The sequence below is a fragment of the Aythya ferina genome, assembly GCF_964211825.1.
Source record: "Aythya ferina genome assembly, chromosome: 15".
In the NCBI taxonomy this organism is placed as follows: Eukaryota; Metazoa; Chordata; class Aves; order Anseriformes; family Anatidae; genus Aythya; species Aythya ferina.
In genome coordinates this window covers 10,432,728-10,447,889 of record NC_140314.1, presented here as the reverse complement: position 1 = coordinate 10,447,889, position 15,162 = coordinate 10,432,728, and the positions used below count along the sequence as shown (strand labels likewise).

General features: G+C 37.1%; 1 protein-coding gene across 24 annotated transcripts in view; it reads left to right on the top strand.

The window, feature by feature from the left end:
- The window catches only part of LOC311445203 (uncharacterized protein), a 259,968-nt gene that overhangs the window by 14,013 nt on the left and 230,793 nt on the right, over positions 1-15,162 (top strand). For 3 of the 24 annotated variants that reach the window (XR_014698286.1, XR_014698287.1, XR_014698289.1), the window contains exon 4: positions 13,000-13,687. The exons of 12 other annotated variants lie outside the window; for them this stretch is intronic. The gene's annotated coding sequence lies outside the window, so the exon portion shown is untranslated. Of the gene's footprint in view, positions 1-530; positions 580-693; positions 1,580-3,643; positions 4,027-10,010; positions 10,740-11,724; positions 12,699-12,999; positions 13,688-14,409; positions 14,511-15,162 lie in introns of those variants that run through there. 9 more of the 24 variants (XR_014698285.1, XR_014698293.1, XR_014698294.1 and 6 more) reach the window with 9 other exon arrangements.

Below are 15,162 nucleotides of genomic sequence, written 5' to 3'. Positions count from 1 at the left end.
GCCAACTCCTGACCTAAGATCCTTACCCCTCTCCGAGAGAGGCGCATCCCATCCGGTGCCATCAGGCCCGGTGTAGCATAGACCTTCCCAATATGTGGTACTCCTGGAGTTTCATGACTGACTAGCATAAAAATCTGAAGAGCTGCTCTTTGGATTTGTATTCAAATAGTGCAATATACAACACTATAGTTAGAAAGTACATGTGCAGTTCTTGCTTGTACTTCATCTCCAGCATGATTGTCAGATTGTGCATGACAACTGACAAACCACTTAAAGGTAACATCTGTGACTCAGTGAGCCTAAATAATTATGCCCAGCCTCTAGCACGTGTCTGTATGCTTTGAGATAAAGCCTTTTGAAATGGCATTTCAGAATATCAATAGGAGAAAAGGCACAAACTCTTGTGTGTGTTTTTTTTTTGTTTTGTTTTGTTTTTTCCTATTGCCTTCATCTTCCACTTACAGTTAGCAGATTTTGATATTTACTAGTGGTGCCTAGTAAATATCATTTTGTGTTACATTTTCCTGCAGTTCTTCCAAAATGAACAGTTTGGAAATAACCATAGTGATGCAGCTACAGGTAAGTCAGCTGCACAATTAGGCCATATGATTGGCGTGTGGTCTGAACAGATTCCATCCTGTGTTGCTGTACCGTTACTCTCTCTATTTTCACCTGTGTTCTTTAACTGTGCAGATATATTGCAACTTTCTGTGTACCAAATGTCCAAGGATTATTTTCCAACACAGGAAACTGTGGGAGAATGTTCCTTCTAAATACAGAAAGACATTTAGCAACAACTGCAACTTAAACGACAGCAAGCAAGCACCAGAAGAATAAATATGTGCATCGTATATAATTTGGGCAAAAACACTTGCAATGACATGGGGAAACTTGTGGTGTAGTCATAGCTGTAGTGCAACAGGTCTTAATGGAATATTCAGCAATAACTTGGATTTAAAGAAGGTGCGAAAGGAACCTCTAGAGTATTGATTTGCTGCTAATTCTGGAAGAGTCTTCTATTTCATTATTCTGTCTTTTTTTTGTCTCCTTTTTTTTTTTTGCTATCACTTTCTTGCTGTATCTTCGCCTGTATATTTCCCTTCTCTTCCTGTATATTATATTCAAGCTGAGATATGTTTCAGATGCTTCAAATCACTCCTCCACTACTTCCTGTGTACATCCCAACCCCACTGCAGCAGCAGATTCACCTGTTCATCCCACATAGGTGGAAATTGCCATACTAATACTTCATGAAGGCTATGTCAGTATGTCTGAGGTACCCTTAGGCCAGTGCTATTTATGTTGCTTTCTTCACTTGGGGCATAGCTATGTCTCACAGTAAGTTAATCTCAGCCTTCTGAGTGCTGGAATCTAATTATACTGCTTTATTCAAGCAGCTGCTACAAAGAGTTGAAAAGCAGAAGTCCCTTTGGTGCCCATTATGAGCAGGTTTTGCTGTGTTTGTTTTGCAGAAGCATTCATATTTTCCAAAAATGAGAGCACTGACTATCTGCAAAGAAGCTTGTGCACAAACTTGCTGTTACATGTCGAAAAATAAAACAAAGTTTCATATAAACTGTCACACAGTCATATGAATAAGCCAGCTCTTGTTTTACTCAGACTGAAGGGATCACTGCTGGTGGGCTTTGGCCTGAATCACTCCCCAGACTGCCGTGAACAGTCGAGCAGTACCCTGTTAGTCCCAGTGGGTTGTATGTGTACTTCATCCTCTCTTCCTTACTTTAACAGTGATTCACTTACCAATACGGAATTCTCTTTTACTGTAGTCATGTGGATTTATCAGCCACTGCAGTTAATTTATTGGGAGGCTACAATTTGGTCACATATCTCACTGTTAAGAGTTTGGTTAAGGAAGAAAATAAATCTGTAGCATGGTTGAAATCAGTAGGCTAATTTTTTACAGTTTTTACAGTTATGATTAGAGCAGTTCAATCCAGTGTTTTAAGTACCCTAATGTAGGGAAATACTTAGATATTTGACAGGGAAAAAAAAATCACAGGAACACAAATGCTTAAGTCTGTCTGATCAGTGCTTAAGGACAGTATTACACAGCTGGAGAAGGAGCTCTCCTTGCTGTGTATGAATAGCCCTTCTTAGATAATGCTGCCAGGTATAAAAGTTTTGGAAGTCAGGAGTGTGTATTCTGTTAATATTCTTAACTTGTCTCTCCTATTTCGATGAAATGTTCAGCTGCTGGTCACTGGCATCGTTCTCAGTGATAAAATCATTAGTTTTCTTCTAACTCCTAAAAGGACTGCTTAAAAAGTGCTTTGCACAGTCCCAGGTGGGAAATGAGGAATCAGAATGGGGATGGAGATCAGTTGTTCTACATAACTGCTGCTTACTCAGATATACAGGGGTTTGTGCGGTTCGTTTATATCGACTTGCTCTACGTGAGTGATCAGAAACTGTACTGCACCATGTTAGGAAAATCTACCGCTGTGGACTATGAATCAGAATTCCTAGCATCGGCTTTTTCCCAAAATTAAATGGATCTATAATAAATCAATTTTCTTGGGAATAAAAATGTCAAACGTTGGCATTTCTAATTAAAAAGGTGTGTCAGTTTCTTAAAATTTAATGTCTCATGTCTCTACTGGTCTGCTACAGCAGTAATACTGTTCACTTGACACCTCATAAATAATTTTCACTTGAAGACTTCTATATGGAAGACACTTTAGATCATCTGAATTAATACATTTCATGCATTGCAGAGAAATGGGTGAAATTAATATGAAGTGCTAAAAGTCATCAACAGGAACTATGTAACTTTGGATGTAACTCTTCATGTTGCTGTGAATTAATAACCTTCACTACTACTATTAATATTTTATGTAATCAGGTCAACAGAGAAAAACAATATTGTATTCTATGAGCTCCCTATGTGAAAGCCATTCCCTAATTCCTTTTAGGATACAGAGAAGTAATTCGTAATAGCTGTAAGGTGACTTTGCTGGGATCTTGTATGTGCATGCAAGCTCCATGTTTTTTTGGTATGTTTTTTTTTTTTTTTTTTTGTGGTGGTTTTTGGTTTTCTGTGTTTTTGTTGTTGTTTTGCCAGAAGTCTTATGCTATGATGTTTTAGTGCATTTCTGAAGGTAAAAAGATGAAGAAATTGTTTAAAAACAAAAACCCAAACAAAGCTTTTTTTGTTTTCAGTGCATTTTATAAAAATTCTGTAAATAGTTCTGTGATACAAGGAGGGCTTATGGTTAATCACTGTTGTTATTGGCTCTTGAGAAAGCCCCCCCCCCCCAACCCCCCCCAAAAAGACACAAAATAGTATCAAGTATTTTGCATTTTTTTTTTTTTTTTACCTGCATGTACACTATTTCCTTTGTGCACACGTTTAGCTAGTTCTGTTCCAGGTAGTTTTGTTTTAATTGGGTTTTGTGGTCTATAACCTTTGTAACCCAGCAAATTATCTTGTTGCTTAAGGCTGTCTATTACAATGTACACACCAGCTAATTTTGTGCAATTTTCCTTATTCAAAAGACCCAAGCTTGAGGTACCAGGCATTCTTCTGTTTACTTGGCATATGTGATGTGGGTACATTTTTATTGCCCACATTCCACCTCTTCATTAGTCTCATTCTCTGTTTTCATCTCAATTAAAATGTCAGGATCTGCCACTTCTTTGCCAACTTCATGATGGCCTACACTGGCAAACACCCGGAGCTGTGCTATAGTCACTTCTGCAGGTGGAGAGGGCAGCGTCTCTTGAGGTTTGATTTTTGAACACTGTGTATTGAAGCTGCCTTTTCTAGCTGTCTTGATCTCTGAATCTGATTGTTTGGGATGGAAGCAAAAACTTAAGACTGAAAGGGACCTATTTTTACAATGAAGTTCAAACAGTAACTTGCTGTTTCAGTAGCTCTTTCATATCATATGCAATTATTTTGTCTGGTTTTATCTTCTGGTCCACTTAAAAAGTAAGGAATTTTGTTTTGGGACATAACCTGAAGTGACCAACTGAAACTATAGTTCACATGAATCTGTATATTCCCCCCGAACTTGTGACTTGCTGTGCACAGGACAGAGAGGTCAGCATATCTAAATGAGAAACTTTCACTGTGTGGCACGTGATATTTGCCACTTCTGCTTTCCAACAAGTTGTTTTTTTAATTGAATATTTATATTTTAACCTCAACAGTGAACGGTGGGAGACAAACTGTCGCACCTTTCTGTCCCCGGCCTCTTATATAGCCATATGCAAAAGCACAGAGGACACACAACAGCCCAAATACCTTCATAGTATTTTTTACCCACTTTGTACTGCACTGAAATTATTCTAGATGCACAGTAGTAGTAATTGGAGAACAGCAACCTGAAATATATTGCAGCTGCACAGGAAATCTCATGCTTTTAGAATGCAACATTTTTTATGAGGAAAACCCATTGCCCTTGAGGGGTTACAGTCCAAGGAAGGCAGCAAAATTTCCTGTTATTTGCTGAACCTTGATGTTAATGAAATGGGTGCTCTTAGAAAATAAGATGGTGTTCAGGTTTGCAGTTAGCCAGCTCTCAGCCAAAATAAAATTTTATCCTGGTCTCCAATGGCAGGCTTTGCAGCAGAGATCGGCTGTGGAGCCCTGCTATCAAAACTGCACGCTGAGATCCTTCTTTCATGCAAATTATGACTTTTTCTGTGAGCAGGTGATAAGCTTTTTCAAACGGCTTGATAACCTAAGAAATAAAAGCTTCCAAATTGGCATAAGGGAGTGGCATCCATTGTATGCCTCTTAGTGACCTTAATTTCCATGTGATTAAATTTTGATCTTTTAATGACTTTTGCTATGATGGGTGACAGAGAAATGAGGGACAAGCAGGAGAAACTGACACATTACTGCTTGCAAATGAGCTCATTTGAAAATACATAAAATAGATTTCAGTGTTCAACTGAACTGACTTGCTCTTCAAATTAAATTAGCTTGTACGCTCCTTGCTTTTTTATTTTGTCATAGGGATTGTTGGATTTCTGATTAGGAGACATTGTCAAATGAAACTTAACTGAAGTACATAATAAATAATTGAAATCCTAGAAAACTTGAGCCACCTCATGTTTCCTATACTGTGTATTTCATACAAAATACTTAGAACCATTAGTGAATTTAGTTGTATAGTAATAAAATGTTTGATTAGTAATGCTTATTGCTTCCAGCAATATCAAAGACTGTCTCAGGTGGAGCAATAGGAAAAGTGAGCCACTAATTCAACCTAATGCTTCAGATTCCAAATGCCCTTGAGTGAGTAGGCAGAGAATTATTTCAATGGATTCAAGTAGTATTAATTTTAATGAAGTTATTTCTCTGAAAATAACAATAGGATCAGATCCACTTACCACAAACAAAGGTGGGGATGTGGGGCTTGGAGGGGAATGTGACTTGTTTTAGAAGGGCAGCTATTATTAAAAGGATGACATTATCTAGGATATTGATTCTTGTAAAAATGTCATGATGGTGATATAGTAAATGATAGACTTTGATTATTGCACCCTATTATGAGTTGTGCAGACTGTTTGAATCTGACCCCACTCGTTTACAAAAGTATTAATGGCATTGATTTTTTTTTCTGTAAAACAAATGTGTTCGAATTAGTCATGTTTTTTCAATGGAGGAAGACTCCATTAATGTCATGTAAGATTATAGTTACCTGTCAGCTTAAGACCCTGTTTTGAACAGAACCACTGTAAACTTCACAGCTATTTTCACACGAAAAGGAAGGTGTCTCATAGTAGGCTTCAAATCATGATTCTCCAGCAGCGAGGGAATCCTCTACCTGAAATTGCTTCAGACTAGACCATAGGAAGGAATGAGAGATATTAGAAGCCTCTGGAAAATCTAGCTTAGTTAAAATCAGTGGCAGCTGGACTTGTAACTTGAGCGTTGCTGAGTACAGTATTTTATAAAGCACTAGTATTGACAGAGGTGTCCAGACCTGGAAATTTCCTTTGTCTGTTATTCCTCATGTGTTTTCCCATAAAATTAAAATTTTGCTGACAACTGAAACATCTGAAAAATGGAAACTTTATATGCATATATGGCAATGCCTGCAAAAGCAAAAAACAACAAAAAAAAACCACAATCCTTCAACATATCCGTCTACATCTAAACTCAGACTACACATGTTTGTTTTTTGCATTACTCTGAGTATAGCTTTTAATATAGGACTTCTATCTCTACATCTTTCCTAGGGACTAAATCCCCTTACCTAGGGGCGCTCGATTAAGAATTCCTTCTGTCTTACCAGCAAGTGTGGTGGTTAATTTAATAACCACTTTGTTGTAAAAGCTACAAGTAAAAGAATAGACGTGCAGCATTGAGGTGATTTTGATACAGAAAACACCAAGATAATTTTCTGTTGTGCTGGTGTTCTGTGCATGCAGTTTCCTTTGATGTTAAGTATGCACAAGAAGGAACTTAAAATAATAATGCCTTTTCTTTTCCATGAGTAAACGCTTGTAACTGTGGCCCTTGTATCTGGCAGTTTTAACTGTGCCAAGTTGCAAGGTTTCCTTTGCACAGGAAAGCCAGCAGCCCTCTCGAGTCGCTAGACAATCCCTGGGGTCTTAGCTGAATGTGGCAGAATTGATGGGGGTGGAGGGGAGCAGGCAGGGACATGGTGGTGGTGTTTTACCCGAAGTTTGGAACTAATGTTAATAGAGCGGTCACCGTGTTAGAATAGTTCCTATCTGAAGGAAGTTGCTTCTGATTTGTAATTACATACTGCCATCACTTGTGGTTATTTGTAGAATTGCAGAGGGGTGTAGGGTGCAAAGGGCCTCTGGAGGTCATTTCAACTCCCTGTTTAAAGCAGGACCTCTCAGATTCAGTCTGTAAACAATTCATATGCCTCTGCATAACGAGGGCATGGTTTGATGCACAGCCTTGATATTTATTCAAACCTAAATAAACCACTTGGTGTTGATGAGAACTTGTGGATTCTTACATTGTCTCTCATATTCTAAAATTGTGTGGAATAAACTTCAAGCATTATGGAGTTTTGTATGTTGCTAGAGTTGCCTGTGCCTGCAAGTTGTTGTTGCTGTTGTTTTTGTTGTTGTTGTTTTTTGTTTGTTTTTTTTTTTTTTTTTTTTTTTTTTAATGAAATACATCATTTCAGCCTGGATACGAAGGCATCTATAGCAATATATACTTGCATTAATGCCTGAAGTTTATCCTACACAGACCAGACCTATGAGCTTGTAACATTACCTGCATCATCTCAGCGCTGTGAATCAGCTTTCATATACTGAAAACACTGCTAGGCAGACCAGAGAGTCCTGCTTGTTAGACTCTACTGAGAGGTGATACCGAAGAGGTTACTGTGAATGTAGATATGTTCGTGTACTTATTTCAACAGAAATCAAAGCTTAGCTTTTGTGTTTCCCATCTGTATTTGAGTCAGCTAGTCAGGAACCCTTAATCTGGCAAGCATGATGTCTTTTACATATTTTGTTCTCTCTGTGAGAAGCTGTGAGCCAAAATCAAATACAATTTCAATGAAATTTGCATCTACTTTAGCAGGCACTGCAGTTCAAAGAAAAATGGTCTGTAACAGACCTTTGAAACATCTTTTGGTAGTTTTGTGCTATAACATAGTGACTACTTTGTATGTAAAATGGTCGTTGGCTGTATGGATTTGAAAGCACCAAGAAATTGTAATGCTAACAGCAGCCACAGGTGATTTCATCTGGACACTAATATCTTTCAAGAGCATCATAATCTGGATTTTCTTTCCTGATGCACTAAAACTGGCATAAACAGCACAGTGGAGTGCCATACAGTTGTGGTTAAACATGGGTGAGCCGCATGGGTTTAGCGTTTATGCTGCTCCCAGGCATATTGCATAGGTAATGGATTGTGTGAAGTGAGAAAGAGGTGTTAAGATCAAGTCACAAGTCCAAGAAAGTTGTTTAAAACTTTGCTTGTTTTTACTGTTTTAAATAATTTAACTTGCACAAGTATTAAGAAAAGTGCTCTGCAGTAATTAAAGCAAGTGGCAGGGTGCACAGAAGGGGTGGGAGAAATCAAATGTAACCAAACTCGGTCAGTGCAGACACAGAGAGGTAACGACTGGTCAGCCCAGCTTTTCTGCTCCATACTGTGTAACTGCCAAGTGTGGGATGGTGCCACACACTGCTGTTGGCAGCAACTTTACTTGGGAAGTTTGTTTTCCCTTTGGATCATTTCAGAGCTGTGGGTGACAAACCGTGGTGTGGGGAACAAGTGCAGCTGGTATGGGCAGACGATGTCAGAGGGACATGGCCATTTCTTAATGGTTTTGCTGCTTAAGATAATGTAATGTGTAATTACGTCCTGCAAGGGTGTCTGTGTGGGGACTGAATTATTTTTAGCAATTTAAGCAATGCTAAATCTCTGTATAGGCAATGTTATTCAAAATTAAATTGATCTTAATTTAGTTTGATCTAAATTACAGTGAAGGTGAATTAAGACAGATGAAATAAAAGCCATTTAAATTCTGAATGAAACCATCTGCATAGTTTTATGCAATTTAACCAATGTCCTTCAAATCTGTAGACTTAGTTAAAGTACTTAGCTTTTCTAAGATCCTCAAATGCAGTGATGGCAATTAGAGTCTGAAAACTCCTGTGAGGTGCAATATTTGGGAAAGTACAGAGGCACTTTCTAAAGTGCCTCTGTACTTTCTAAAACCTTTCTAAAACCCCATCAGGTTAATTTAGATAGTTCATGTTTTATCGTTACAGACAGAGGTCAAATTGAACAAAGTGTAAACGAACTTCCTCTGAAATGACTAAAAGCATTCTTACCCAGCTGGAGAGAATGACCAGTAGAAGGTTGTGTTTTCCTAAATGCAGAGTTCGCTAACAAACTTTATCACCGCTTAAAGGCACCATAGAATTCTGTTCTGAAAGTCCAATAATTTTTGGCAACTTTTCAGACCAAAGCTAAAAGATGAAGTTAATGAAAAAAACACACACACGCACACACACAAACAAAAAAAAATACTTTTTGGTTCCTTCACTGGAACTGAATTTACACTTGTTTTAGACAAAAAAAAAAAAAAAAAAAAAAAAAAAAAAAACATAAAAAATGAATAAATAAAAAGTGAATTAGAGTTTGTGGCATTTCTTTAGAATATAGTTTTAAGAGGTATGAGGATTATTATGATAAAATATTTATTGTGGGTTTATAATGTATGGATTTCTCTTTGATATAGGGCTTTGTTTTCATCAAATAGGCTTTCAATTTTTATATCACATAGTAAATTTTTAATTGTTTTGAGCAATGCATTCAAGACCCCACTGCTGCCTCTTACCTGTTTTGTATGGTAGTCAGAGACTAAATGTCTCCCTATTGTCATCACTGTAGTCATTTTTTCTTTTTTATTCTTTCACCCTTTCTCCACCAATGTGTTCTGGCATTATAGGGCATTTATTTAACAAGGTGAAGGGGAAAAATGGAATTAGGTCTATGATGCAAGCTTCCAGAGGGACTCTAGGAATTTGTCTATGCGCTAAACTGATTTCTCTGCTCATGTCCCTCTTGCTGGAGGGAACTTTGGTAAGGTCTAGCCGATGTAACTACAATGTCTATCTTCATTAGAAAACACTAAGAGAAAAATAAGTGAGAAACATGACAAATTATTGTAAAAATAACTTTAATGCTTTGACAAGTGTTATTTTAAGGTACTCGAAAAACAAGTTATTACTGAATTCTTCATGTATGACATCTTGTTCCATGTTGGGGTTAATGCGGGTATGAAGAATTAGCACTGAAATTCTTTGTATGGAACTGAATTCTCACTTAGAATGAGCTGTAAATTGCCAATATGTCAGTGAGCGTCTGTCCATTCTTACAAAGCTGTTCTTCACTCTGACTTGGGGTCAGACGCGCATGAACAGGAAGTTACATGTAACTCGGTTGTCTGCCAGCTGATCCTTGATCCTTTTGAAGGAAGAGGAAGGAAAGGAAAGGAAAAAGCAATTGCTTGTGCTTTTTCACATAGGGTCGTGTGCAGTGTCATCAGAGCTGGTAAGAGCCGAAGTCTTCTGGAAGATGTTGGTCTGGCTTGTATTTGCGTATCATTTTGGACTGCTCTGTCCATCTGTGTATGGCAGTAAATATACTGGCACTGAAATGAAATTAAACCAAACATTTCTTTTGTAAGGTATGGGTATAATTGTAAAGAATTAAGAATTTTTTTGCAATTAAGCTTTTCAGTTGATCATTTTGCTGTAAGAAGTACTGGTGTCTGGCAAGAAAATTCTGTTCAGTGTCAATAAATGAAAACAGTGTGAATGGTACTTGATGCTGCACTGTTATGTAAAAACCTTGGGACATTTTATATACTCAGTGTCCTCGTGATGTTCCTGAGAATAAAGGAATGTACAAGGGCATTGGTCTTGAGCAAGGATTTGTTCAAGCCAGTGGTTAATAAGTCTTCAAAAACTCAGTTCTAACAATGATCCCAGTAACTTTTATTTTGCAAAAACATTTGTCTTTTTCCTAAGTGAGAAAGTCCTTATGAGAACATATTTTCTAAAACTCTTTGTGAATTGTTTGTAATAACTAACTGTTAGTATAAGCATTACAAGGAAATATCTTGCAGCTTTTTACCTCTGCAGAAAGATTAGATTTCTCTTTCACAGGTGTTTATACTAGAGTTCAGTAGGTACAGTCATTTTACAAGTACAGGATGGAGAATTCTTCAACGGTGATGTGTTTTTTGATTAGATGGAGCTACTTCATGAATTAAACAGCAAAGCCACTATGATCTGTATTATCTCTTCCTGTTGTTGGCTTGTTTCACCCTTCTTATGTTGGAAATAAATTCAAAGCTGTCTTGAGAGCTCCATATCGAAGCTTATCTAAACATCACCAGAGCCTTAACGGGTCCTGTGCTGTACTGCTGTATGCCTATTTTATAAAAGTCACTAGATCTCATCTTATGTTAAGAGATGTCCTTACATTACTTCCTAACTGTTCAGATTTTTGCTTACAGTTTTCTTACCTTAGCAAACCATTTATAGTGATGGTGTTAAACCAGTGTTTTATGTAGCTTTTCCATCTGCCTCATCCCTTCCATGAACACATACTCACCTTTCATTACACCATTGTTGCTACAACTTTTCAGTAAGTGGAAGGACATAGAAGAGAAATTAAGCTAGAAAGAAGAAAGAGGTTTGACTACACAGTGGAAATCGTAGAAAAAGAATGATTAATTCCTAGCTTTTTACATACTTCTGATCCCCATTAGTTTAGTTAAGATTTCCCACTGCATACGTTACCTCGAAGTACTGACGTTCATATGATGGCTATGGTATTCCTACTGGTGATATTTTCTTTTGACATATGCAGCGTTCACAAGCACACAGTGACTAAGATGTCCCAGGCACATGATAGTTGTGTTTTAGGGAAACAAACACCAAACTCAAAAGAGGAGGTTGCAATTACAGTTCTTACACACCAGACAGCTCTCCCTCTAACCAGGCAGTGGGTGATTTAGAGATAGGAGTTAAAATTTTTATTTCACTCCTTTCCTTGATACTTTTTTTTTAAATATTCTATTTTCTTATTACTGTTTTCTGTCTCTATCAGCAAGTTTAGCCTTTTATCCATCAAATATCATTAAATATAGTTGACTTGACCAATCTGAAATCATTTTAAAATGTTTATGACTCCTTCAGTCATAACATCAAAATATTTAAACTTACTCCTAGGTTTTCTCTTGGGAACCATTTTCTTCCTACAGTAGTGAAGCCCAGGACTTGTCTCACTCACTTCTCTTTATATCATTTTGAACAACTGAGAGAAGAGGAAACTGTCCCTAGGTGATAGACTTCTGCCAGCCTTGACTACCGCTTGGGTCTGCAATGTGTTTGTATGCATATTTCCTGTGTTTTCACCTAAAATTTCCTAAGTGTTCTGTTGACGGAGTAAATGTTGAATGTATAGCTATGATGCCAGGTTACATATGTGATCTCTAAGGCAGTACCTTTTAAACAAAAACGCTTCTCACAGCAGTCCAATCTGCATTGAATTATTTGCAAGTTTCCTGAGAACTGTTCAAGGATCATTGTTTGCTGTATCAGCCTGACTGATCCCTGCCCTTCTATTCTTCCCCACCAAGACTTCATAAAATAATTCACTAGAGATGAACTTGGATGCTCACCAGGGAGAGGTGGTATTTTTCATCCTTTTAAATGATTAGTGAAGAGGGTCTAATAATTATTTTTGCACAGCAGCCCTAACATGAGACAACAAATTCCTATTTCTGCAATATGGCAATCAAAATATGTGCTTGGCTGACCAGCTGTGGATCACTAAAGTCAATTGGATGTTGATGAAGAAATCCACCTAAGATATGTTAGTCGTCTTATTCTCAGATCTTTAAGTGAAAATGCCAGAGCATTGAGGAAGGCATGCTCATTAAATATTCAGTATCTGTGAAATGATATCCTGAATACCTGAGCGTTTTCCTGGATCAGAGCTTAGAATGCCTGTCTGCATGGTTTTATATGAATCGTGAAAGTCTCTGCTGACATCTATAGTTAGACAATTGTTTCGAAGCTGTACTCTACCTATGCTACAATTTTCCCACTGTTTTATGCTGCTTTTCAGGTATGGGGGGAGAATTAGTGGATGATTTCTAAAGCTGTGTTATATAATGAAAAAAAATGTTTCTTGACTCACAGTTACGTATCTAATTCTCTCTTAATTTTTTCTGATCTAGAACTTCCAAAATGCATTTTATAGTTCATCTACAGCATCACAATTTCATTTTCAGTTTTGAATATCTCATTTTAAACAATTTCCTCATGAGTAACTTGCTGATAGCTTCCCTCAGTGTTAATGTATGTTTGCATGTAGGATGCGTGAGACACATTTGCTAAGTCTATGATTTGAAATGAGTTTGTGAACCAGGTTCCCTATTGCGTCCAAGATCTTCACTGCTGAAAAAGATTTTAGAAATTAATTTCCATTTTGTTGTGCAGAAGTAGAGAGAAAGCAACATCTGGACTGCAATTCCACCCGCATCTCAGAAGGCTCATCGAATTACTGATACTGAGGAAATTCAGCATCATTCCTTAACTCCTGTGCACTGGTTTTAGAAGGTAGTGATCATAGTTCTGATTTACTTCAGTGACAAAGACCTGAGTGTTTTGGAGCCTCTGCCTAGAGGCAAACTGGAAAAGAAAGGGTGACTATACTTGTAATCATGTGGCCTTTTTCTTCCTGTTAATCTGGATTATTTTAATATGGCAAACATGAACCAATGCAATATGGATTTCAATTTGCTTTTTGTCCAGGGGAAGCACTGCTTAGAATTCCTTATGTTGTAAGGAATTTTCTGGATTTTGGGTACAGTTAGATGCTAAATGACTATGGGCAAAAAACATAAATAACTTACTAAGATTCCTGGAGATAATTTGTTAAATAATTACTAGTACAGCTTTTATCTTACAGCCAACATATGTTTTTTTTTTTTTTTTTTTTTTTAATTCATACTGTTTGCATTTTCATTAGATGTTTAGAGATTAGAAGAACTATGGTGTTTGCAGAACTATTTGAATTATCAAAGAGATTTGGATATTAATAACTAAGATTGGGTAAATTATGTGTGGATTATAGAAGTTTACACAAAATAAATGAGCGAGTGCTTTACTGTCTATACCAGTGGGATCAGGACTTGATATGTTACAGATAAGGGACAAATATTTTAACTAGAAATATATATCTTGTATTACCTGCAAATTGGATTGTCATGAAGAATGGGGGAGACAGAAAAGCTAGAGTATAAAGAATATGTGAAAGCATTTAGAAATTGTTTGTCTAGTAGAATTGGGAATGTAGTTGTATGTAAGAGTATAAACAACTCATAGGGTATTTCATGACACATTAATGTGACTGATAGGAGGAACAAAGGTGGTGTTCTATTTGTGTATTTTACATGCTACTGGACTGTCAAGCCAGCTTGAAGTAAAAGAGAGGAAAGGGTGTTGGACTTAATTACTATGAGCGAGATCTAAGGGAAGTATGAGGAGAAAATTAGTCAAATAAAATTTTTTAACCATTTTATATGGTAATAAATAAGAAAAAATAATGCAGTGAGATAAAGTACATGGTGAAGGACCTTTCCTCTGGAATTAATGGATTCCGTCCATCTCTGGGATGTCACTGGCTGGTGCATTTTTCCATTACCTGTCATGCTGTTGAAAGAAAACTGTTATTTGTTCGTTCTTTTACAAGTTATTGAAGCATATAGCTCAAGCAGTTTTGTGAATGGACTGTTGAAAGAGAATTACCTGATGCCTGTTGGCCTTCATTAGTCTTATGCACTTAATGCAGTGTTCTTCACTCCTCAGCCACTGCAAGATCTTGTCAAACATCTGTTTCTTATACAGAGCTTTGCATTTGGTCGGTGTGATCTGCAACATGTTGCATCCAAAGCTCTTAGAAAGAAGCTTGAAGGCAGAGATAATAGACCTATCTTCTTCTCTGATGTTCCCAGTTGATCCTGTTCTGGGGATGTCATGAGCTTGGATGTCATGACTTCTTTTCTGCAGTCAAGTTGGACTCGAGAAGAGTATTCCCCAGGATGTCTGAAAAGATATGCATAAATACTCCGTGCCATTCTTGGTCTAAGGATTTACTGTTCTCTGTATTACAATTCTGCCTTTTCCCCATCCTCAGCATTCCCAAATGTACTGATTCTTATCACAAAATGCATCTCTAATCTGTACTGATTACAGATTAGGCTCTTACACATCCTTTAATGAGACCATTCAAGAAGTTGTAGGATTGGGCTCACAATATGTAAAATTAAAAAAAAAATTCTCTGTGAATTATTATTAATACATTCTAGTGGCACATCAGAAGTATTTAGTAATTATAAGCATTAAGAAGAAAGCACCTTTTCAGATTAAAGGAGTTTCCACACCTGAAGGTATATGTGCAAATTAGAAGATGTAAAGGAAAGCATGTAATTTAGCAATGTCAGCATATTTGAAATAATTTGGGTGTTTTTTTTATAGGTATGCTTTTATTCAAAAAAATTCTATTCCATGTTACAGAAAACGTAATTGATTACTAAATCCCCTGAAGGAACTGAGCTGAAGTATACCATAATAGCAGTGACTGGGAACTTGCAGGCATTT